Consider the following 26,114-nt stretch of genomic DNA (forward strand, 5'->3'; position numbering starts at 1 on the left):
AATCTGCGACAGGATGGGCGAAACATGTATACCGCAACATGAGATTAAAAATGCACACAAAATATATATTGAGGAAACTTGAAGTTAAGAAACTCCTATGGAGACTTGGGCATAGATGTGGAGATAATATTAAAATTGGTCTTTGGGAAAGAGAGTTTGAGGATGAAGAATGTACTGAATTGATTTTCACTATGGTTCAGCTACGAGCTTTTTTGAACACGGTATTGAGACTCGGGTTTCCATGGAAAGTTATGATTGACTAGCTGAGTGACTAACAGCTTCTCAAGAGGACTGTGGTTCATTGTATTAGTTAATATATTAATAGTGGAGCAAGTGACTACTACGAGAACTGAGATTTGAGAGGACCTATATCTGCATAATTTTTGTGACTTTCCCTCTCAATGACAGGGCATAGTAGAGTGTGTTCAGATATGTACGCTCTGTTCTTACTCTTTCCTCGCACCCGTATATATCAGTCATCCGATAATGTTGTTTCACATCCTGCAATAGCGGATTCCTTTGCCCGGACGTTGACTGTTTTAGTCCCGGGAGAGATCGACCGCATCCACCGGCAAAAACTCACCTTCGCTCTCAGTGCAGGACGGTATAAACGGTTTGAAGCAGTCCTGCGTTTGAAGTGTTTACCCGTAAGCCTTACTAACCTCCGCCTGTGTTATGATTCTAGTAGAACGGTGTTAATATCTGTATAATCTTTCTGTGTGAGGGATGCAAGAAATTTGCATTTGCTGCTCTACACATTCATAATTACTGTGCAGTACTAACTTACCGCACATTGCCTCACTCATGGGGCTGAGCCCTTCTTGAGGACCTGCCAATTTTGCAGTGACTCAAAAACTTCCCAGCATTTTATGGAACCCGAAAGTTCATTACAACGTTTACAAGATCCCTTTACTTGCCCCTATCCTGAATCAGATCAATCCAATCCATACCATCCTATTTCCCTAAGATCCATTTTAATATTGTTCACCCATCTACGTCTTGCTCTTCCCAGTGGTCTTTTCCCTCTGGCTTTCCCACCAGTATCCTACATGCATTCTTCTCCTCCCCCATTCGTGCTACATACCCTGCCCGTTTTATGCTTCTTTACTTGATCATTCTAATTATACTTGGAGAAGAGTAACTAACTGTACATTACGGCAGATCAGGTTCGCACAGCAGTTAGCACCTGATTTCAAACTTGTTTCTTACGTGGTTTATTTTCCTACCCTGAAAATGGAAGCGATATCTATCTCCGAAATGTCGGTTGACTTTCAACGGAATACATGGCGTTGTATTGCAGAAGATAGAACTGTTCAGACGTATGGATGTTTGGTTATGATATTGTCAAGTGATTTAGTTATTATAGAGAGATTTGGATTGGTAATTGGATTTTTTGAACTCTTACAAACCGCAACTACAAGCAATTATAACCGTTTCACTTATTCACACAATTTGCAGTTCACTAGAGCACACACTTAAGTCTTCTTAGCCTGCTGTGTCTTCACCAGACTTCCGGTAAGGGCTTCCAACGGCGGACGTTCCCCTTCTTCCGGTTTCTCGAACTTTCCCAGATTCTCAGAGCAATAGTTCACAACGACTAAACCCCAACGGTTGTCTCACTAACTCACAAACCAACTGTTCACTGACTAACGTCAGAGTCAATGTTACTTTACGACTGGCGGTTTACCGTCGATCATTTCGTCTTGGCGCCAAGCCCCTTGAGATCACGACCAGAATTTTTTTCGGCAACTGAACCCTTACGGGCACATTCCTTATGTAACATCCTCTCTGACGAGAGGACGGGCCTTCGCCTTTGTCAAGTGTACGTATCGCATATGGGAAATGCCTGTCTTCCCACAAAGCGGTCATTCCGACAGAAGTGATGATTTGGTATGAAGAACTCTCATGGGTTTTGATACGTGTCTCTGAGAGCAGAGCTACTTCTATATGTAAGATTTGCAGCTCGTAGCGCTTGATTCAAATGATATAAAATGCCATGACTTTGAGCGGCCTCATGTAATCTAGCAGCCATCTTGCTTCATTAAGCTAAATACCAGTTTGTAATGACCATCATTTTTTTCATTTTCTGATACATCTTCACTGAACTCTTGTCAAAATCTGTTGCACTGTATTGGCGAATTGTAACGTGCCATTGTTAGTGGACCCGGGAGCCTGTACTACAGACCTGTTCTCTGAATTTCCTCTTGTCGCAGATTAAGCTGCATATGTCTGCGGTGCCTGAGTTTGTTGGTGTTGCAGAGCAGCTGCATGCGACTTCTTTGGTGAGGTGAACTTAGAGAAGAACGTTCTTCCAGAGAATCCCTCGGGAACTCGTTGTGCTCCTCTTCTTTCGCATGGCTGCAGCTTCGGTATGACGCTGGATGAGGTTTCTATCCTTCTGTTAGGGTGCAATTGCAGGAGCTCGGCGTTGACTAACTCCTCAATAACTCTCTTGCTTATAACATCTCGGCACGGACCGAGTCGAAAACACAATTCCTCTGTTGCATTGTAATTGTTGCGTGTGCATCAATAGGTATGGACCGCCCAGAAAACTCCATTCCTCTGTTGCTGTTTATGGGCCATTACTTAGCAACGGCTGTTGTATATTTGCTTATTTCGTTGTCGTTGCCTAGCAACAGGTCTACACGCCACAATATGTTTATTTATTTATTTATTTATACCCCCCTAGCGCAGTCGGTATAGCGACTGGCTACGGGCTGGACGACCGAGGGGTCGGAGTTCGAGGTCTGGTAAGGTAAAGAATTTTCTCTTTTCCACGTTGTCCCGACCGCATCTGGGGTCCACCCAACCTCCTATCCAATTGGTACTGGGGGCTCTTTCCCCGGGGGTAAAGCGGCCGTGCGTAATGCTGAATACTCACCTCAAATTAATATCGAGATCAAGAAAGTGTGGATCTATACGTCCATTCCCCCATACGTCTTCGTGGAGTGGTGCTTAATTAAGCATAGGGGTAATTTTACATTTTACCTTTCATTTATTTATATTGACAGGAACAAACAAAACTATTAAATTCGTCATATCTGAAGAAGAACATTAGCAGTTTTAACTAATATTCTTTGTATTAGAGGTTACATTAATTCTAAATGCCTGTCACACACGCTAGTGTTCAGTTTACAGTGTGCCGTCAGTCTTACCGAAGATGAACCAACGCTCGATATGCATGTAGCTGGTTGCATGTATTTTGTAATTTTCTGACAAGCCTGATAATCGATGTATGATGTAGTTCAAATATTTACACGACTCGCTCGTCTCCTCCTGCACATCAGCCACAACTAATGAAGTCACACGACTGAGTTGGTGTACAAAAGAATATCGGACACACACGCGGTTGACTAATTTCCCCAAGTGAATCACAGGGTAGGGTTGTCGCTATGGGGGGGAGCTTTTGAGAGGATAGAAGAGTCGTCACTACAAAGTGAACTAAAAACCCGGAAGTTGCAGTGACAGAGGAACGCGTGGATACGAATGCGTGATTGACAGAATGGTGGATGACAGAGGAAGCGACATGACTCTTGATAAAAATTCTGAATTGAAAACTCGTGTTAAGGGAAAGGGACACATGTTGTGCCTTTCCAGATATCACCACCAAAGGTCCTAGTTTTCATGGGTTATATTCATCATCTTTAGTTAATAATAGGTAAAAAAGGTAAAGTTATCCCTGTAATAGGCCGTTGAGGCCCATAGGTGTGTGAGACGTCGAGGCTCCCACATTTTCTAGACAATCGGCTCAAACATCGCGGTAAGGTCAGCCTTACGCGCCGGCCGTCCATTACTCCCAGGAAGATTCCTGGTACCCATTTCTGTTACAGGCTGAGTCGACCCCAGGGCCATAGTTCGGCTGGAAGGATTAGTTAAATTGAAAAAATCCACCTCATTGGGGTTCGAAGCCGCGACCTTCCGCCTTGTAGCATAATGCCATAAAATAAAAGAGGATATGTTAAATAGTCGCGTTTTTCTTCTTACTTTATTGGAAATATATATTTTTGCACATACTGAATATTAGATCCTGATTTAGTAGTTGCTGTGGCGTATAGACCCCGTTACCAAGCGGCGACTCTGTAAACAGCAGTTGCTATGTAAAGCCTTCAAACTTTCACGCAGACAATAGAGTAACGGGGTTATGCAACCCATTTGTAAGCAACGGCTCGGTAAACACTTTCCCGCCGAAACGAAAGCGCGCAGCAGTAGAAGAACGGTGTTTTCGTTGTGGTCCGAGAAGAGAAATTATCTTGAAGATAATTAAGTCGACAAGTTCAGTTGAATGAAGTGACGTGAAGTAGCTGGTTGGTGAGTGAGAGAGTTAGTTGTCAGTTGAAAATCAGCCTGCGAAGAGATGACCAGGAGGTTGGTGTGAAATGGTCGCCAACCTGGGACTCAGTTAGTTGAGGGAAGGCAGTTCGGTTTAGATCTGTACGGGGGTGGGGGGGGTGTGGGTTGAAGAATGCGTCTGTGAATACTTCATGTGTGATATTTGGAGTGTGTAATTCAGTGAGTTTGTTACAGTTCTTGTGTTAAAATCCGTTGCCAGGGAACGGCTAGTGGAGACTGTAATATACTGAGGACACTAGTCCGTGTGTATCAGTGATCTGGGAATTGTAATTACGTTTGATATGTACTAGATACGAGGATGAGTCAATAAGTAAGTTACAAATGGATAAAGAACTGAAACAAATAAGAGTACTGATTTGAAAAATGCTTTTACTTCTCAACATAATCTCCCTGTACATTAGGGCACTTGTCCCATCCTTTTACAAGCCTCTGGAAACCAGCAGCATAAAATTATTTGGGCTGCTGTCAGAACCAGGCGGTGACTTCCCTTCTTACAGCTTCAACGTCGGAAAAATGATGTTTAAGAGGGCCCAACAAATGGAAGTCGCTTGGAGCAAGACTCATCACCTGCGACAATTCGGGCTAGCATATCGTGTCCTTCATCGTGGTAGTGATCGAGATGCTGTAATGCCAGACACATTGTTGGCATTTTGTGTTGTGGGGTCAGCATGCTTCGCACCCATCGTGCACAGACTTTGTGAAAACCTAACCTCTCATGAATTATGAGGTAGGCCATGCCGTGTGAACACGCCAGGTTCCGACAGCAGCCCAAAGAATTTTATGCTGCTGCTTTTTCAGGGGCTTGTGAAACGATGGGACAAGTGCCTCAATGTACAGTGAGATTATGTTGAGAAATAGAAGCATTTTTCAAATCTGTACTCTCATTTGTCTAAGTTCTATATCCATTTGTAACTTACTTATTGACTTACCTACGTACAATTCACCAATCTGCAGTCACACCCATGAATCGTGATATTATATAATGACGGTGAATCAACACTAGACTTCATAAACAATGTATATTTGTGCGAGGGTTATTATGGGAGGAAGGTGTTAGTGAACGACCGCCTCTGTGGTCTAGTGGTTAGAGTTCCTAGCTACAGATCCAGAGGTCCGGGTTCAATTCCCGGTTCTACCAGATTCTCTGAAAAGTAATGGGTCTGGAACGGGGTCCACTGGGCCTCGTGAGGATAATTGAGGAGTAACTTGAATGGAAAAATTGCGGCTCCCTTCTAGAAAACCGAAATTAACGGCCGTGGGTATTCGTTGCGCTGACTACGCAACACCCTCTATCCGCTATAGTTAGCACTAACTGCGCTGACAAGCGGCGGTCGCTCGGTCGGCATAATTCGCTTCCGGACTTAAAATCACGGAATTTGGTGTTAGTGAACATCCCTGATAGAACCAAGGCAGACCACAAATCACTTGTCTGTAAGTTGACAATCGAACGTAATGCTCGCCTGAAAATTAGCAGGGAGATAAATAAGCTTGCTTGGTGAGATCGAGATGTACAGGAACACGTAGTGTATCGATTATTAGAAAGTCGATATCTGTCTTAGTGTTGACATTCTTGTTTTTCCTGGTATTCTTTATGTACTTTTAGCCACAACTCTCTCGCAGTCGACTGTGGACACAGAGGGCAGCTAGCCAGTTATTGATCAGTATGTAGTGAATGTCAGAACCTTTGTTGTGATCTCTCATGTCAGTAGTTACGATTAAACAACTCGATAGTATTGTATGTTTGAGTAACCGCAGGTCAGATATCAATTTCCTGTGAGTTCAGTACACAGAGCAGCAGGTTGTGTGTGTGAGTTGCATGTACGTACTATAAACAGACAGACCATGTGATGCGATTTCATAAAACGAGACAGCTGATGAACCACAGAATCATATGTTTGACCTCTTCGTTATTTACCGCCATAGGTTAATTGTTCTAACTAGAAGCCTCGAATGTAAATATAGCATCATATTTATTTTGGTAGTGTCTTCCTGTTACATGCCTATAAATTTGAGAAATTCGTGTTTTATTCACTATATCAGAACACCTGAAACGAATAAACTGTTTGGAAAATATGGGCATTGATGGGAGGATAATATTAAAATGAATCCCAAAGAAATAGTATTTGGTGATGTTAACTGCATTCAGTTAGTTCAGAATAGGGAATACTGCGCGTGCGACTGCTGACTGCCCAATATTGTTCCTGCTATATGAAGTTACTTACTCATTTTGCCTATTTTCCTTATTAGGAAACGACTCGATAAAAAAATGTTACCGCGGCAACAAATACACGCGCAACGATAGAAGAATTGTTGGGCACATCATTTTTGTATGCGACCAGTGTCGTACCAAGGATTGTAGGCAATTAGTTCTTCCCAGAACTTCTTGTTTTATTTTTCTAACCTTTATCAACATTTGAAAACGTACCTCGAAGTGAACACTCGGTACCGTAGTTGGTTCAGACACTATGCTACAAGCCGGTAGGTCACTGATTTGATTCCCGGTGAGGTCATTGGATTTTTTCATTGACCTAATCCTTCCAGCGGCACTATGGTCTTGGGGTAGACTCAGCCTCTAACATAAATGAGTACCAGGAATATTCCTGGGAGTAAAAGGAGGCTAGTGCGTAAGGCTGACAACCTTACCGCCATCTATGATCGGACTCTCTGTCTCTGCGTCTCACAAACCTATGGGCTTCCACGGCCTGTCACATGGATAGCTTAAATTTTTTACGGCGAAGTAAATATTAAGATGGAAATGCCATCTTTTGAGCATCTCCTATCATCACAGAATTCAAAAGTCCTTACCAGGAGAACCTGTTATTAAAAGCTGCCCTCGTCTCGTGCCTCGAACTCACTATTCGTACTTCTTCAGCACGTCTATCTAGAAGTCGTGATCTACTGATTGGCATTCTTATTCGATAGGTCTTCAGTTCGAATCTCCTTCCGGGGGCCGAATGACTCCATTCGTTATTCTGTGTCTTTCTTAAGCCTCTGAGCCGAGTGCTCGCCATCTTGAATATGGATTACTTTTTTTTTTCCTTGGCATTACAGCCCCAATGGGCCTAGGGCTACCTCCATGAACTTCTCCGTTCATTTCGGTTTTTCTAGATCTTAGACATTCGGTAGGACTCCTTGGGCGGGTGATCAGCTCGTCGCAAGGCCTCTACCTGTACACAAACACAGAAAAACGCACACACACAAACTAAACATCCATGCCCTGAGTGGGATTCGAACCCACGATCCCGGCTTCCAAGCGAGCGAAGACGGTGCACGCCTTAGACCGTTCAGCTACCGTGGCCGGCATGGATTACTTCCACATTACTTAAAATGATTATTCACAGTCACACTACAGAACAGTTCTGTATAAGCTGTATAGTTTGAAAAGCAACATTATGCAGGCCACTAATCAAAACAATCCATTCAGGAAAGTAGGTACTGATTTCCTAAATTGTCTGATTAAACTAGTCAATGCGGTATAATTTATTACTTATTTATTTTGCTGCTCTGTGTTTGGCTACGGTGCGACTATTTAATATTTCCCTGAGTTTACTGTGAACACCTAGACCACATATAGTTGTTTCTAAAAAATTGGAATTGAAGAATATCTCGTCTGCCTTGAGACTGGTATGTATTCCAGTCCAGGTGGAATGCAGATTGCTGTGATACCGACTCGGCAAACTCAGCCTCGAGTTCAGACAAAACAGGAGCCTCTGGTGACACTCATACCCCCAATCTGTGATTGGTTCGTGGCTCCTTAATGACGTCCCCTGAGTCCGCTGCGTGGGGGTTAGATCAACCCTTCAAAGACGCTTGCAAGGTACACAATATTACTAGAGTACACAAGGCTACATAATTACACGCAACTAAATAGTGACGATACAGCGTCGAATGGTAGAATTATTGATGAATAAAGAATTGAAAAGGATTTGGAAGGAAGTGGCCGTGGCCTAGTCGACATACTGTCCCGGGGTTTATCTAGAGGGACAGAGAGAGAACAAGAAAACCTTCAAGTAAAAAAAAGTTAAATGTATCCCTGTGCTTAACTAATTAAGCACCAAGCCATGAAGACATATGGGGAGTGGAGGTATAGATCCACGTATTCTTGACTTCGGCACTAGTTGGAGATGAATGGTCAGCTTCACGCACCCACATCTCTCTACCCCGGTACCCATTGGATATGAGGCTGTGTGGGCCCCAGAACCCGTCTGGATGGCGTGGAGAGGAGAAAAGTCTTGCCCCTACCGGAACTCGAACTCTAAACCTCTGCAGTCCAGTGCCTGGTGAAGATTTCTAAATTTCTAAATTTTTTTTATTGCGTGTGATTTTCCCTTTCGTAGGTATAAAATTTTTCTTAGGAGTCGGTTCTGAAACAGCATCAAGCAGTCTTCTACCCGTAAGGTGGGGCACCAAGTTCCAAACCCAGAAAGAAACAGGTGTAATCATAATTTCAGATAAGAAACGGGAAGAAACAAATCCAAAACTGAGTGACAGCTTCCCCGAACTGAATGTGCCCTTAATTCCTTCAAAATATTACTTCGGTTCTTTACCCTAGTTCAGAACGTTTGAAGGCTGTATCCGTGTGAAGCTGAGGTAAAGTTGTCCTTGTACTTCATTATTTAAGCATCACACCAAGAAGACGTGTGAGTTACTGGAGGTATACCTTCACGTATTTTTAACCTGGGTATTGTACATATATAGGTTAGTTGTGAGCTTCACGGGCCGGCCGCTTAACTCCCGCAACGAGCAACCAGTGCCCATTAGACAGGATGCTATATAGATGCGTTATCCCTTCCAGCAATCTAACCAAAATTCCTCTGAAGTTTAGTTCGTGTTCTGATGTTGGACCGACTGCGTGTGGTATTAATGCGATTTATAGCTTATGTAGAGACGCTATTAATAACTCAGACTCTACAGCGTCGGATGCAAAAAGATTATTGGATAATGAATCATAAAGATGAAGAAGGAATCGGTTATGGTCTAGTTGAGGTATTATCCTTGAATTTACATGGAGGAATTGAAGGAAATCAGAAACATCTTCAGGATAATTGGTATCCTGGGTCGTCATTCGAACCTGATATCTCCTAAATACAAGTCAGGAACATTACCGTCTATGCCAGCTTGCTTGTATGACATGAAGAAAAATTTAAAAAGTGTCAAAATAAAAACATTCGATTCTACGACTTTCATAGTGAGAATATAAAATTATTTAAGAAATGAGAGAATAGGAGCAGAAAATATTCTGTCATATTAAATAAGTTTCATGTCCTAAAGCTTAGACTTTACCTCTAGAAACAAAATGTACGTTGTTTTTTTTTCTTTCTTTTGTTTCAGGTCTAATAATAACATGTCCACTAATAATTGTCAGCAAGACGAAAGAGGAATGAAAATAATGGACAAAATGATTTGAAAAGTATCAGATTATTACACCAGGTGTCGTCTGACTCTATTGTACTCATAATGGTACCATATTTCCCCGCTTTCCCCTTGCGAGTGACTTTTCGCGTGTTGCAAGTGTGGCCATGTTTCACTGCCACTGCCATCTGTTCTGTTTCCGGCACCACGTAACGGCAGCAGTAGTTAGTTGTTACGTAGGTGTGTATATGTGGGTGGGGTCACAAAGGTTACGGAATTGCATCGCACGCCAGCCAATCAGAACCGGCATCTCGCACGCACGCACGTCGCGACGCTATCTCAACCAACGAATGACCTATCGACCCCTCCTTCCACTTCTGACAAACCCTCACGCCCATGTTACAGGCCTGAAAAACAGTTGATCAGGAGAGTTTCTCCACGCGAGAAAACAACAGGACAGGAAAACTTGCATAATGAGGAGATTCGTATTTGTTTCCTATTCTGAAATATTGCTAAAACGATTAAATCAAGGAGGATGTCATTGGACAGACATGTAGCATGGATGATAGAAATAAGAAAATCATATACTGACTGTCGTTAAGGAAGACCACTTGGAAGATCTAGGAGTAGATAGCAGGATAACCTCTGAACATCTGGACTATCTGCATTTAGAATACCAATCTAAGGAAGATCTGTAGGGTCTTCATAAACTTAAGTACACAAACAAGTGTACGCGATTTGGTTTGGACCATTTCATTCATCAGTAATCTGTCAAGACGAGAGGTCCACAGTCTCTTCCAAAACAGTTCCTCCACTTAATGCGATCTAGAGCTTTCTCCTTGAAATGAGAAATCCTCTTCTGTCCCCAAGGTCATCCAGCATTTTCTTACGTCTTCTTCCTCGTCTTCTGGTCACTTCTAACCGTCCCTCCGGTTTGTTTTGTCTCCAGAGGAAATATCTCGCATATATGGTATCTCTGTTTCTGGACCATATCGGTCATCCCCTTTAAAAATGTCTTCCTGCCGAATGATAATGTTTGTTTTGAATGGAACACAGTGTATATAATTAATAATCTAGAAATAATTACATTCTCTTCTCCATGTCGTCCAGACCAGCTCTGAGACCCATCCAGCCTCCTATCTAATGTGTACCGTGGGCTCTTTCATTGGGTGTAAAGCGGCCGGGCCGTGAAGCTGATCACTCACCTCAATCTAGTGCCGATGTCAAGGATGGTGAAGCTATACCTCCACTCCCCAATACGTCTTCATGGCATAGTGCTTAATTAATTATGCACAGGGACAGTTTTACCCTTTTTTATCTTGTTATCCTGGGTGAAGTATTGTGGACGCTATGGCTGAAATTATTAGAAAAGGTTAGTGGGAGAAATTATGACGTCATTAGGTATTCCCTCGTTGCCATATACACCATTGAACTAAATGTATATTTTTAAATATCAGAGTCTGAAGTTATACCAATTCCATACGCTAAGGCCCTTCAAAGTAAATGATAGTAAATAAGCACTAAGTTTGTGAGACATGTAGAATTTCTACCCGCCATATTCATGTCAAGTCCATTTTATCGTTTTGCGTTTTTACGTAATACTTCGCAAATTGCTTGTTTCAGAACAGCATATACCATGCTGCACCCCTGTATTAAAGTGTGGGAAGTCATGCTAGGTAAATATGAGAACCCCCAAAATATTACCCCAATCCATAAATGAATCGAGCAGTGTACCCCAACAGTAAAGGCGCCTCATATTTACATGACATCCGCTGTTCCTGCCGAAGAATTGTTATGGTTTACTTTAAATCTTAAGTAGTATCTTGAAACAGTTTGTTTCTCTTTCATCTTCGATCACAATTTCACGATAAATAATATTTTCAGTTCGTATAGCACTGCTAAATCAAGGACGAAGCGGGGGTTTCAGTGCGGTTTACTACGATCGGAAGCCAAACCATTTACCATGCTCAATGAATCGAAGACGGTCGCGGTGTAAGGCGTCGTTCAACTCCCATCCCTATAATCAAAACCCTTCTACACGTACTTTGGTCGTTAGGCCACTTTACTGCCAAATCACAGGCGATTAAGAGCCGTAGTAGGTGCGCTGTACCGACAGAGGTCTGAAAAGATGAGTAGAATTACCCTGCCGGTATTTGAAGATAGTACCTCAACAACGAAAGGCGTTGTATCTGAGATCGTGTGTTCAGTAAATGTGACGATGTCATGGATTCTTATTTCATTAAGGTGTTTTAGATGCATTTACTGCATAATGAGGAGTTTCATAACCTGTACCCTTCTCCAAGTATAATTAGAATGATCAAGTCAAGGAGGATGAGGTGGACAGGGCATGTAGCACGAATAGGGGGGAAGAGGAATGCACATAGGATATTGGTGGGAAATCCAGAAGGAAAGAGACCACTGGGAAGACCAAGACGTAGGTGGGTGGACAATATTAAAATGGATCTTAGAGAAATAGGATGGGGTGGTATGGATTAGATTGATCTGGCTCAGTATAGGGACCAGTGGAGGGCTCCTGTGAACATGGTAATGAGCCTTCGGGTTCCATAAAATGCTGGGGAATTCTTGAGTAGCTGCAGAAATGGCGGCTCCTCAAGAAGGGCTCAGCGCCATGAGTAAGTAAGGTGCATTTATAAACACTCTTTGCCTTCTTCTTTGAAATTCTTTCATTTTTCTGCCCTTTTATTTCGTTTTCGCTCGATCTTTTATTCCGTCAGTTATTCTGATCTATATTCCTTACTTTCATACATTCCCCTTTTCGTTCCTTTCTTCTTTCACTCTTCCTCATTTTTTTTTCTTATTAATTTTCCTTATTTCTTAGTTGGTACTTTCCTCTGTACATTTGTTACCCTGACATGCTGAGAACTCTCAGAAATAAAAACGGCGCCCTGAGTTAATATCTATGTCAAATTTTGAAGCCGAATATGTGAAACCTCATCTTAAATGAACCACGGCCACTTCCTTGCAGCCACTGCAATTCACATTTCGTGAGACGAACATTGTTAAGGAGCCACGGGTGAGGTATATTGTTCGCATGATGCCATATAGGCAGTCCCAGCATCCGAGACTAGTAAAGTTGCTAATGGCCGACATTTGTCTTGGCCGACACAGGGGGAAGCCGACTGGAAGCCAGTTCCACGCATTATTGTTCTGAGGAGAGGGCGTGTGTGCATGTGTGCTTCAAGGCTAATGATGATAATGACAAAGCACCATAATAATTATGGTATCAGATGAGTAACTGCTTATACATTAAGCTAATATAACAAATAAATAACAGGAACAAATTAATTTGTCTACGAGGAATGCTCGATTATTCGGTGACTAAAAATATTAGTTCTTTTGTCTTGTAGATATTATAAAAGTTAAAATGATCCTTTAGATTATTTCAAAGATGCTTTAATTTAAACATTTAATGTCTTCAGTGGTGTTTTAATTGGGCGTAGTGGTGTATTTACCAGACATTTGGCCGCGCCATAGCTCAGGCGGTTAGTCGCTGGCTTCCCACCGCGGCGGTCCGGGTCCGATCCCAGGTTTGGTCAAGTGGGATTTGTGGTGGACAGAGTGGCGCTGGGGCAGGTTTTCTACAAGTACTTCGGTTTCCCCTGCCAATCTTCATTCCACCAATTGCTCCACAATCACCCTCACCTATCATCTGGGTCTGGTACAATAGGCCAGAAGTGGCCGCAGTATGAGGGACTTAGTCCCACCCCACTAGCAATAAAAAAAATAAAATATTTACCAGATATACATGAATAAAAAACGAATAAGAAAACAAATAAAAATACAACAAAGAATGGCCTTATGTGCGTATATGTTTAATTGGGAAAACTTAGAAGGAATCCATTTTGCACTACTTTGTGGTTTTGTCCCAGTGTCTTTGTGTATGAAATGAAAAAGGAAGCTGGGGCTGCATTCTAGTGCTGACCAGTAAAACATGGCTTTCGGAAGGAATTTCGAACCGCGTAGGATCCGAATAGAACAGAATGTGTCCGGGTTTACTTACTCCCCAGCAAAATGTTTATCCCTTGGTGACATGGACAAGGCGTCGTACCATAAGGATCACATTATCTACATATAAATACATGTATTTAACTTCATGGAGCATAATCATTCTTAAGACGCCAGCCGTCACTCAGCAGTTTCCTTTTGTATGTGTGAAACCCGAAAATTCACAACTTATTCACCAGACTCCGCCATTGGTCCCTATATTACAGTCTCCTAACCTATTTCTTAAAGCTCCTTTTTAATATTATCTTTCCAATTTTTCCTAGGTCTCATAAGTGGTCTCTTTCTTTCAGGTTTGCCAACTAAAATTCTCTACGAGTTCTTCATCTTTCCCGTGCTTTCCGTATAACCTGAACATCTCATCCTTCGTAAGTATATAACTTTAAAATATCTGGTGGAGAGAGAAATTTCTTATTATGTAATTTTCTCGTCGTGTCACTTTCCCTCTCTTAGGTCCAGCTACTTGCAATGCTCTCAATTTACATGATCTTCTTTTAGGATGAGGGATGGAATTTCACACATACACAAACAACATGTAAAATTGTGGATATGAATATTTTCGTATTTAAGCTTTTAGATAAGGGATCGGATGAAGTTATTTCAGGCTTTAGGATGCGTGTTATAAGGCCTGTCCCAACCTTAGTGCCATATAGTAAGTGGACATCAAGGAAAATGTTGCATACAAAAGAGAAACGTGGCTAAGTTACGCTCGAACTGGGGTATTCGTAAGTTTCCACTCTACTTGAGTCTTTACTTCTTCGATTAGTTTGAAGTACGTACTGACAGCTGCGAATAACGAACAGACATGTGTCAACTGTAAACTCATCTAACGAATCGATGCGAAGTTTGGGATTGTGAAACGAGATTATCTATCTATCTATCTATCTATCTATCTATCTATCTATCTATCTATCTGTCTATGTATCTATCTGTCTATCTATCTATATATATATATCTGTCCATCCATCCATCTATCTATCTATCTGTCTGTCTCTCTGTCTATGTATCTATCTGTCTGTCTATCTATCTATCTATATCTATCTATCTATCTGTCTATCGATCTATCTATCTCTCTGTCTATGTATCTATCTGTCTGTCTATCTATCTATCTATATCTATCTATCTATCTGTCTATCGATCTATCTATCTCTCTGTCTATGTATCTATCTATCTATCTGTCTATGTATCTGTCTGTCTATCTATATATCTATCTATCTATCTATCTATCTATGGCTTCACAGCCCTTCGTTGGGCCTTGGCCGTTTTTCAGTTTCTTAATCCTATACACAGTCGGTAGGACTTCTTGGACTGAGGATCAGCCCGTCGCAAGGCCTCAACCTACACACAGTACAATACAAACCACAAAATAAACGCACAAAAACACACATGCCTCAAGTGAGATTCGAACCCACAATCACAGTGTTAGAGCGGGCGAAAACAGTTCATGAGTAGACCGCGCGGCCACTGTGATCAGGGAAACATAGCGTCTATTTCTTCTTTTACTGTAAAATAGAGACGGAAGGGGTAGCTGATGTATGTATTTCGTCTCGAACTCGCAAGTAGTCGTGAGTCCGCTAGGGAGGGCACAGCTGGCAGAGTCTCGGTCGCCTCCTGCCTCCCTGCCGCCATCCTGCCCGCCAGCCTGCCCCGCTCCACCACTCAAATTAGCTCGGAGCCTAATTTTACAGATTGCCTCTCTCCTCGTGTTCCTGTTGGTTCATTATCACAAAACTATACCGAGCTCTATGTATACATACGTCTACCGAGTCTTGCAAAAACTGGAACCTCAGGCATTTGCAGTGCTACCAGTGATAGCAGTGACAGACGGTACAGTTATGAAAATATATTTCTGTGGCTTGGAATTCAAGGGTTGAAGCTCGTCTGTTTACTTTTTTTTTTCGTTGGCGCTACATCCCTCATTTGGGCCTAGACCTACATCGATGAAACTCTCCGTTCACTTCGGTTTTTACTAGATTTTAGACATAGGTAGGACTCCTTGGGCGAGTGATCAGCTCGCCACAAGGCCTCTACCTGTACACTAACACAGAAAAACGCACACAAACATCCATGCCCTGAGTGGGATTTGAACCCACGATCCCGGCATCCGAGTGAACGAAGACAGTGCATGCCTTAATATGATATAGCAAAGTAAACAGACGACGGTCACGGTAGCCGATCGGTTTAAACAAATATTTGCTGACAGATCACAGAGCATGTTGTCTCAAGCATTAATGCTCTTTAGCTATAATTGGGAATGGTCAAAATACTGACAATCCGGATTGAAGTCTTACTCAGTTTTTCCAGAAATATTCAGCGACATTTGCCTATGTTAGGCCACGGCTGTTTTCCCTTCCACACACATTCTGTTTCATCGTCATCCAAAAATTCGATAGCGCCATATAATCTAAGTTACTGATAGTGTAAAAGTAAAGGTATCCCTGTAACTGGCCATGAAGGCCCATAGGGTTGTGAGATGTTGAGGCTCCCACATTTTTTAGACAGTCGGCTCATAGATGGTGGCAAGGTTGTCAGCCTTGGGGCTGGAACACACACAGTGACATCGGTCGTACGGAAAAATGTTGAACGATTTTTTTTTTTGCCGTACGACCTCCCTTTCACGCTAGAGCGACCAGATACATTTCTTTGCTCTCCGACTGTCGTACGGTAGATGTCGCATGTCGTCACGTATGAAAGCTAAAACTACACTTTATGTTCTACTACTTGATGCGACATGAACCATACGGACGTCGTACGACCGATATCGCTGTGTGTGTTCCAGCCCTTACGTTCCGGCCTCCCTTTACCCCTCAGAAAGATTCCTGGTACTCATTTCTGTTAGGCGCTGAGTCGACCCCACGGCCATTATGCAGCTGGAAGTATTAGGTCAAGTGAAAATTCCAATAACCTCATCGGAAATCGAACCCGCGACCTTCTGGCGTGTAGCATAGTGCCTGAACCAACTACCCTACCAAATGCCACATTTTTCACACAACAGAACGAAATAAATAAATTCATTTGGTAACCAACTGAAAATAAAATGTTAAGATAGTATTTTTAGGACACGTGTGCTTGGAAGTCAATAGAAAACGAGACTTCGATTTTGAGGGTCGAAGGTGAAAGAACATGACTCGGGACTGTGTCCCAGTGTTGGAAGTGGAAGCGTGATGATTAATTTTAGGGTCTGGCTGCGAGGCGTGGAAAGGAAAATGAGGAGCTCTGCTCTGTCACCAAGATGTGCAGCTCCTCTGCTACTTGTGTCCCCGTCGTCACAAAAACTGGGCATGTCTAGAGGAGGGTACAAAGTGTGAACCTCGCCGTTATTCTGTTTCCTCCATACTCCTTTTTCTTTCACTTTCATTGATCCATATGTATTTCCTATCGTCTTGTCTTCAAAACACCCTCTAAATATTCTCTTCGATTAAGGCAGCAAACAAATTTCACACCGATAAAAAAAAATACAAACTCCGTGATTTTAGTCCGCAAGCTGACTATACCGACCGAGCGACCGCCGCTTGTCGGCGAAGTTAGTGCCAACTTTTGTAGATAGATGGTGTCGCGTGGTCAGCGCAACGAATCCCCACGGCCGTTAATTTCGGTTTTCTAGACCGGAGCCGCTATTTCCTTGAAATAGCTCCTCAATTATCATCACGAGGCTGAGTGGACCCCGTTCCGGACTCACTACTTCTCAGAAAAAATCTGGTAGCGCCGGGAATCGAACCCTGGACCTCTGGATCTGTAGCCAGGAACTCTGAACACTAGACCACAGAGGCGGTTCAATTTCACACCTGTATAAAAGTTAATGCAGTGGGCCCTTGGTTTACGATGGTTTGATATACGCCGATTTGAATATCAACCAGTTTCAGAAATTTCTAGTAATTTCCTATAATTTTTGCCAAATTTTGGAAAATTCTATACCGAGGTCCCGCTACCAAGAAGGCCACAGCGCAGCAGAGGCAGCAAGAACAAGAACAGTCAATTTTACGGCCTAGATCAGTGGTTCCAAAAATTCTGTCGGTCCATCGCCCCCTTAGCTCATAAACTCATCACCAGTTTCCCCGGTCCAACACTGTAAAAGCATTCTTCAGAATAGCGGGTTGCACAACAACTAAGGAGGATAATAATAATAATAAAATTAGGTACCGCATTTAGTAGGGTACGTGGTAGCGTAGTTGGTTGAGGCACTATGCTACAAGCCGGAAGGTCGCGGTAGTGTAGTTGGTTTAGCTGGAAGGTCACGGGTTAAAGTCTAGATGAGATGGATTTTTTTTTTTCGATTTACCTAACCCTTCAAGCCGCAATATGGCCCTGGGGCCGACTCAACCTTTAACACAAATGAGTACCAGGAATCTTCCTGGGGGCAAAGGGCCGCCGGCGCGTAGGGCTGACAACCTCACCGCCATCTGTGAGCCAGTTTTCTATAGAAATTTTGAGAGCCTCGGCGTCTCACAGCTCTATGGGCCTTCACGGTCTGTTACAGGGATAGCTTTAACTTTTTACAAAATAAATGTGATATGATTCCATATATAATATTTATGTTTAAAATATATAGATCTTTTGTATTTTTTTGTGACGGAAAGTTTAGAATTTTGCTCTGCACTCCAATCAAGGCCGCCTGTAAGAACTGTTTCCTTTTACAAACTAGACTACAGTGTTGTTACAAGGCCTATATTGGCCAGCCTTAATACATTTGCAATTAGATTTATGAATATCTATACTTTATTATTAATGCATCTAAATTTTGGGCTTCGATAAGCCCTTAAATGCATTCACCGCTTATTATCTAGCGACTATACAAAGCGCAGAGTAGGCCCTTACTTGTCGGTGCTGCATGGCTGGTTGAGTTTACCCCTTATGGATAGGCCACCCAACCAACAAGGCAGGCGGCGGCACTCAAAGCCCATTTAGCTGCTTAGGGTGTGCGAGAGAGGAGTAAAGTAGTGGATGGTGGCAGGACACAGGCGGTCAGGAAGAGAAGGGAGCGAGAGGGTTGGACAACAATGTTTTATCGCGCTAACAGCTACCTTCTCTCTCTGTCTCTCTTCATAGCTTTTATGTCTCCGTTTGCTCTCTAAATTATGATATACCACCAAGTGCAAGATAATTAAATTATGAAAACGTTCGCCTGATGCAAAGAAATCCACCCGCAAACACATGTTGAAGTTAATATTTTGCTGGGAGCTTAATCATTAGTAATAATTATTATTGTTACGGGGAGGGGGGTTGTGTTAGTAGCGGAACAAAATGGCGGAAATACATTTATGGAATTGCTTTTGTATCTGTTTAGGAAGGCAGATACATGTTTAGGCCTGCTTCGCTTGGCACTAGTCTTCTGTATGTGGGTTTGTCACAGGGGCACGCGGTAGCGTAGTTGGCTGAGGCACTATGCTACAAGCTGGAAGGTCGCGGGATCGAATCCCGATGAGGTGGATTTCTCAGTTTACTTAATCCTTCCAGCCGCACTATGGACCTAGGGACGACTCAGCCTCTAACAGAAATGAGTATCAGGAATCTTCCTGTGGGGTAAAGGGCGGCCGGCGCATAAGGCTGACAACCTCACCGCCATTTATCAGCTAATTGTCTAAAAAATGTGGGATCCTCAACGTCTCACAACCCTATGGGACTACACGGTCTGTTACAAGGAAACTTTTACGGTTTTGTCACAAAGGGTCGAAGTAAACCATAATGAAAAGGCCGCGCCATCGCTCAAGCGGTTAGTCGCTGGCTTCCTACCGCGGCGGCCCGGATTCGATCCCGGGTTTGGTCAACTGGGATTTGTGGTGGACAAAGTGGCGCTGGGGCGGATTTTCTCCGAGTTCTTTGGTTTCCCTTGTCAATCTTCATTCCACCAAATTCTCCATCATCATAATCACCCGGGGCAGGCTACAATAGGCCAATCAGTGGCTGCCGTGCCGAGTGGACCCAACTGGACTCCACCCCCCACTAAGCGAATTAAATAAAAACTATAAGGAAATTCTGAAGTGAGGTTTTCGTTGTGTCCAGTTCTGGCTTACTGGGATTGGATTGAATTCAAGGGCCAGTTCTTGTGCTGTCAAATTTATCGAGATTAATGCCAGGAGAAAGCCGAAACGTAACACTGAGTATCAGAAGGCACCTGTTTATGGCGCTTCAAGCAATATCGGAGGAAAAGAAATCGTTCGTCATCTTTGGCAAGAAGTGGGTAAAACATTCTTCGCACATTCGAGTTATTTTGTTATGCGTTATTGTTCGAAGCGCAGGAGACACACACACAACATGGATATTTGTTGACCCGCATCTGTTATCTCCGAAACTACTCGGAAAGATTTTGAAGAAATTTTGTATCGAGCATCTACTTACTTACTTACTTACGGAGCTGAGCCCTTCTAGAGAAGCCGCCAATTGTGCAGCTACTCAAGAATTTCCCAGCATTTTATGGAACTCGAAATTTCATTACTGTGTACACAAGAGCCCTCCACTGGTCCCAATCCTGAGCTAGATTGGTCCAGTCAATACCATCCCATCCAATCTCTCTAAGATCCATTTTAATATTTTCCATCCACATACTTCTTGTTCTTCCTAGTTGTCTCTTTCCTTCTGGCTTTCCCACCAATATCCTATACACAATCCTCTTCGCCCCTAATCGTGCTACATACTCCACCCATCTCATCCTCCTTAACTTGATCATTCTAATTATACTCGGCGAAGGGTACAAGTTATGAAGAGCCTCATTATACAGTTTTCTCCAGCCTCCTGTCACTTCATCTCTTTTCGGTCCAAATATTCTCCTCAGCACCCTGTTCTCAAACACCCTCAGTGTATGTTCCTCCCTTAATGTCATCAAGCGTCTACACTAAATATTATTGAGTGCATTTTATTTTAGTTCATACTTTTCAAATGTAACCTGTCCTCTTACTAGAAATTCAAATGGGAAAACTTCACAATTAAAAAAAAAGATAAACAATCGAAAATATGTGGTCCTACATAACAGAGCCATTAGTGTTTAGCAGCCAAACTTTCGATATGTTTGATTTTTTACAAAGAACCAAAGTAGTTGATACGACTGCAACGTCCGGGATCTGTATTCGGGAGGTGCTTGGTTCGGATCCCGACCGGGACACCCTCAATCCTGGAAGTTTTATTGTGGTCCCTCCAGGCAAGTGACGGAACAATACCTCCATTCGGCCATGCCCCTTTTCATCCATACTTTCGTGATTTGGGATGACTATAGATGGGGTATGTGTTGGTGAATGGATTTACTGACCAGTTGTATAGTCACAACTCCTAACTACAGGCAATTACAGCGGTATCGCTAATCTCCACACCTCACAAATCACTTCGCGTTAAGTCTTCTCCAGCCTGCAATGTCTTCACTAGTCGTTGCTTGTTAAAAGCTTACAACAATGGAGATTTTTCTTTATTGCTAGTGGGGTAGAACTAAATGCCTTGTACTGCGGCCACTTCTGCCTATTGTACCCGCCCCAGATGATAGGTGAGGTTGATTGTGGAGCAGTTGGTGAAACGAAGATTGGCAGGGGAAACCGAAGTACTTGGAGAAAACCTTCCCCAGCGCCACTTTGTCCTCCACAAATCCCACTTGACCAGACCCGGGATCGAACCCGTGCCGCCACGGTGGGAAGCCAGCGACTAACCGCTTGAGCTATGGCGCGGCCTCTTTCAACAATGGAAATTCTTCAGCTTCTGTGATCACGCCGTTGGCTACTGCTTAGCGCTCCACAGCCGGACCGTCGAACTGAACTATAGCGTCACTTCTTCTCAGCCTCCCTTGCAGATCTCAGCTGAACTGGCTGGGTCGTCCCAGATGCCTTCCTTATAACCCATTTTGCACGAACCGAGTAGAAACCACCGCTTTCAAAAGTAACTATTGTTGCGTGAGTGTTCGTTGCCGCGGAAAAGTGTTTGACGATTAGTTGTTTAGAAGCAGGTTGCATAACAGCTTTGTTTATTCGCCTCTCGCGGTCATTGCATAGCAACGGCTGTACACCCTACAATATATTTTCCAGTTCGTTATTCATCAATCTTCCTACGAATTGATGCAATCTCGATGCTGACAGCTAAGTAAAATAGGCAAAACCAACACACAAAAAGAGAAATAATGTATGGAGTGTGAGCGTCTTTGCTATATTTTTGGTCACTGTCAAAACATTAATTCAGCTCTTTCACTGATTTCATGCAGGTATTTCCACGTTTTGAGCCGGTCACGGTAGCCGAGCAGTCTAAGGCATGCACTGTCTTCGCTCGCTCGGAAGCCGGGATTGTGGATTCGAATCCCACTCAGGGCATGGATATTTGTGTGCGTTTTTCTGTGTTTGTGTACAGGTAGAGGCCTTGCGACGAGCTGATCACCCGCCCAAGGAGTCCTACGGAATGTGTAAGGTCTAGAAAAACCGAAGTGAAAGAAGTTTATGGAGGTAGGCCTAGGCCCACTGGGGCTGTAGTTCCAGGGGGGAAAAAAGTCCACGTTTTGTGATATTCGCAATAAATTTGACTTCGGAGTTGCAGTCTGGGTAGGAAAATGCGTTTTCATCTGCAATGACTGTTCTTCAGCGTCGGGCTGAGGATGTACGACTCGTAACAGACTCGCTATTGAGTCAGGTAACTAAATATTCGAGTTACAGAAAAGACGAGAAATTTCTTGACAAGCTGAATAGTTATCAGCTTTGCAAGAATGGTTCTTCTTCTTCTTCCATTTACTTTAGAAAGAAACTTCAAGGTCTCTGAGATTTTGCAGAATTGTAAAGAACAGTTTTCGAGCGTATCTCTGTATACACCTTTGTGGAGTATGTCACTTCACTGTCGGAGTGTTTCCAGAGTAATATACGTATATTCCCTATAGCTGATAAGCCGGTCACGGTAGCCGAGCGGTCTAACGCATGTACTGTCTTCGCTTCCTCGGAAGCCGGGATCGTGGGTTCGAATCCCACACAAGGCAAGGATGTTTGGTGTGTGTATGCGTTTATTCTGTTTGTGTTATCCTATGTTTAGGTACAGGCCTTGCGACGAGCTGATCGCCCGTCCAAGGAGTTCTACCGTCTGTAAAATGATCATGAAACTGAGAAATCAGCCCTATGCTCCAAAGTGGGAGCGAGAGAGAGAGACAGGGATAGCTGATAAGTCACAAATTGGTATAATTTGTCGAAGGCGGTGGAAGAAATTGTTCTCTTCTCTTCTGATATATCTAATAATCTCACATTAAAAGGGTTGGTATTTCTGTGAGATATACATCTCATGCCTGTATGTGTATCTAAAGGGACTGAGAAAAATCATGAAAACCGCATTCAAGATGATCTGTCTTAGGTAGAAATTAAAGCCCGTTATCCTAGTGGTCAGAGTTCCTGGCTACAGATTAAGACGTCCGGGTTCGATTCCCGGCGCTACCAGATGTTCTGAGAAGTAGTGGGTCTGGCATGGGTTCCACTCAGCCTCATGAGGATAATTGAGGAACTATTTCAAGGAAACAGCTGTTCCGGTCTAGAAAACCGATATTAACAGCCGTGGGGACCCGTTTTCCTGACCACACGACACCTTCTATCCGCAAAAGTTGGCACTAACTTCGTCGACAAGCGGCGGTCGCTCGGTCGGTATAGTTCGCTTGCGGACTAAAGCCACGGTAATTGTTTTTTGTTTGTTTGTCTTCCGATAACGAACCAGAAATATTAACTACAGCACTCTTGCCATTATTAGTTGTGTCTAATCTCGTTTAAGGGATGAATGTTTGTTGTGGCACAACCGTAAGCTGTTCTCAGTAAGAATTTTTGTTACTAGACCCGCTCACATTTCGTTATCGGTAGCCAGGATTGTCAGAGATTGAGATATCAGAGTCTTGTCTGATGCCGCACACATCTCCGTGACTTTGAAGGTATCGATGATCGTCGAGGGGGGTGGGGAGCAGCGGGGGGTAAGAAGAAGGGTGTCTCATGCATACGCTTATTCTGCCGTTATGTTCACAAATCTCTGCTCTATCCAGGGACTTGTTCCGCAGCGTGAATGAATAAAGAGGTTATTTTTTCTTATCTGTGTTGGGAATTTTTAAGGGGGAAAGAAAGTGGAAGCTCACGGGGCTGCACTGACGCGTCTCGCGATGTAAATTGAAGATCGGACTGTTAAGGACTTCTCGAAAAGATGTCTTACGTATGTACGTCGCTTCATGTGGCGGTGGTCTTCGTCTCCTGTCTCCTAAGAAAGAAAGAAAGAAAGTGTGAAAGAAAGAAAGAAAGGAAGGAACTGGACATGTGGCTGGAGTAAGGGAGATGAACATTGAGTGCCCAAAATCTTAACAGGAACACAATTTTGCAAGCACCAACCAGTTTCTTCTAGTGCACTTGTACGTGGAAGTTGAACCTGGTTGCAATCTTCTCCGAATAAGGCTATCCTGACAGATGTTATAGTGGGATTTTCTCAGATTTCCCAATTAATGCCGGGATAATACTTTGCAAGTCGGAAGAACAAATTCCTTCTAATAAAAATTGTGACGTATTTAACTTTTTACAGACTTCCTCTCAATAACCAGTTTGTTAACACGAATTATATTTAAGTTATGTAATTTATTTTGACGGTGTATTCGAAGAATTTACACTGACATAGTAAGGAAAAGTGGGGAGAGGAAATCCGATTCGCTCCCCCCCCCCAGGTTCTGAAAATCCTATAAAACCTCGAATGCTCAAAGACTTTACTTGCACTTCGAGACTTATCTCGCTTTGCTAGAATTCTGTGAATATATGGCGTCAGGCAGAAGGGTCTGTATAAATCGAGCGTCTGTTTAATTTAAAGGAGCCCGTTTAGGTGAGTCAGTACACTGACTAGGCTGACGGTCGCTTTCGTGTCCCGGAAAGGACTAGGAGGTTCTCTCCTCTCCATAACGTCAAGATCCTCTCTCGGTTCCACCTGGCCTTATATCCAGCGAGCTCCTGGGATAATGCGACTGGGAAGTCAAGCTGAAAACCCACTTCCATCTAGTACCGAGGTTAAGAATTCGTGGAGCTATGCCTCCACCCTTTGCACATCTTCATATGTTGGTGGTTTAGTTAAGCACAGGAAAAATTAACTCTGAATCTGCAGTGTATCTTCAGTAATGAAAGTAGATATTTTTGGGATACGATGTAGTACTCGACTTCATTTTCGTTAACTTAATTAGCTACCTTAATGGAGCACCTGAATTGTTAATACCTCCTCCCCTGAATTTACCTTATCTTTGCGATAGTATTTGTTCAATAGTAACTTCATCCTCATCTCTGTACGAGCATATTTCGAATCATGGTGACATTTTTAATTATTTCCTGACAACGGGCCCATAAAGTAAATACCTTAGTTAATTGTGACTCTATATGTGCAATTCTGATTACATTGGTCCTCAAGTTTTCTATAAAAAAAGTAAGGGCAGAGCTACCCTATAACAAGCCGTGAAGGCCCATAGATTTGTGAGACTTCAAGGCTCCCACATTTTCTATATAATCGGCTCGCAGATGGCGGCGAGGTTGTCAGCCTTACGCTCCGACCCCATTTTACCTGCAGCAAGATTCCTATCAGGGCCTGAGTCGACCCCAGGGCCATAGTGCGGCTGCCAGGATTATGTCAATTGAAAAATCCAATGGCCTGATTAGGAATCGAACCCGCGACTTATCGGTTTGAAGTATAGTTCCTCAATCAACTGTGCTACTGCGTGCCCCCGAAGTTCTTCTAAGATTTATCAATGACACGTGTCTTACAATATGAAAACAATGCGGTGTACTTTCTTAGGTCTCCACCCCTTGCCATTGGCCAACGGTAAGAAATTTTTCTGCCATTGACAGAAAGGTTTGTCGAAACGTTCACAATATATTCGAAGTGGCTAAGTGCCTTAATCCGTGCAGCTTGGCTGAATAAGCGTGTAGGACACGTGACAATAAGGCACTTTGGAAGATAAGGCTTGAACACACGCGTTAGAGAACCTGTCTTGTTGTTAAGCCAAGGAAAATCCCATTTACACAGCGCTTAGCAACTTAAGATCCTATCTTAGCACCACGATGTTCACACATTAGAATGCAAATTGTACAACCGGTTCAAATTATTTAAGGGTGGTGTGTGTATGTAGGGTGGATATGACTGTTAGATCAGGGGTTCGTCCTCAATGACTTTTAGGGGATGTTACAATTTGAATTTTTTTTTAAAAGAAGGGGAAATCGAAGATTGTTGGAAATGATTTCACGCTCGTTTCACCGATACTAATTCAAGATGGCATCAATGCGCGAGTGTAAAAATCTGAGTAGGAGGGTTCAGTGTGTTTGCTTATAGAGAAGGGGTGATCTGGCACCACAAGTAGGTGTATCTTGGAGGGCACTTGAAACTGAGGTAATGGAAGGAGAAAAAATTTGCATTTTCATGAGGCTTTGAAGAGTTTGGGGTTGGCGTAGTGT

The 26,114-nt window shown here is 43.0% G+C and overlaps 1 long non-coding RNA gene across 1 annotated transcript in view; it reads left to right on the top strand.

The window, feature by feature from the left end:
- LOC117282376 overlaps positions 1 to 26,114 on the top strand; it is a 75,403-nt gene that overhangs the window by 39,636 nt on the left and 9,653 nt on the right. Inside the window, exon 2 of the long non-coding RNA XR_004513110.1 lies at positions 14,019 to 14,093. This is a non-coding gene — a long non-coding RNA (uncharacterized LOC117282376). The remainder of the gene's footprint in view (positions 1 to 14,018; positions 14,094 to 26,114) is intronic.

Source organism: Cryptotermes secundus, unplaced genomic scaffold (genome assembly GCF_002891405.2).
Source record: "Cryptotermes secundus unplaced genomic scaffold, Csec_1.0 scaffold965, whole genome shotgun sequence".
Lineage (NCBI taxonomy): Eukaryota > Metazoa > Arthropoda > Insecta > Blattodea > Kalotermitidae > Cryptotermes > Cryptotermes secundus.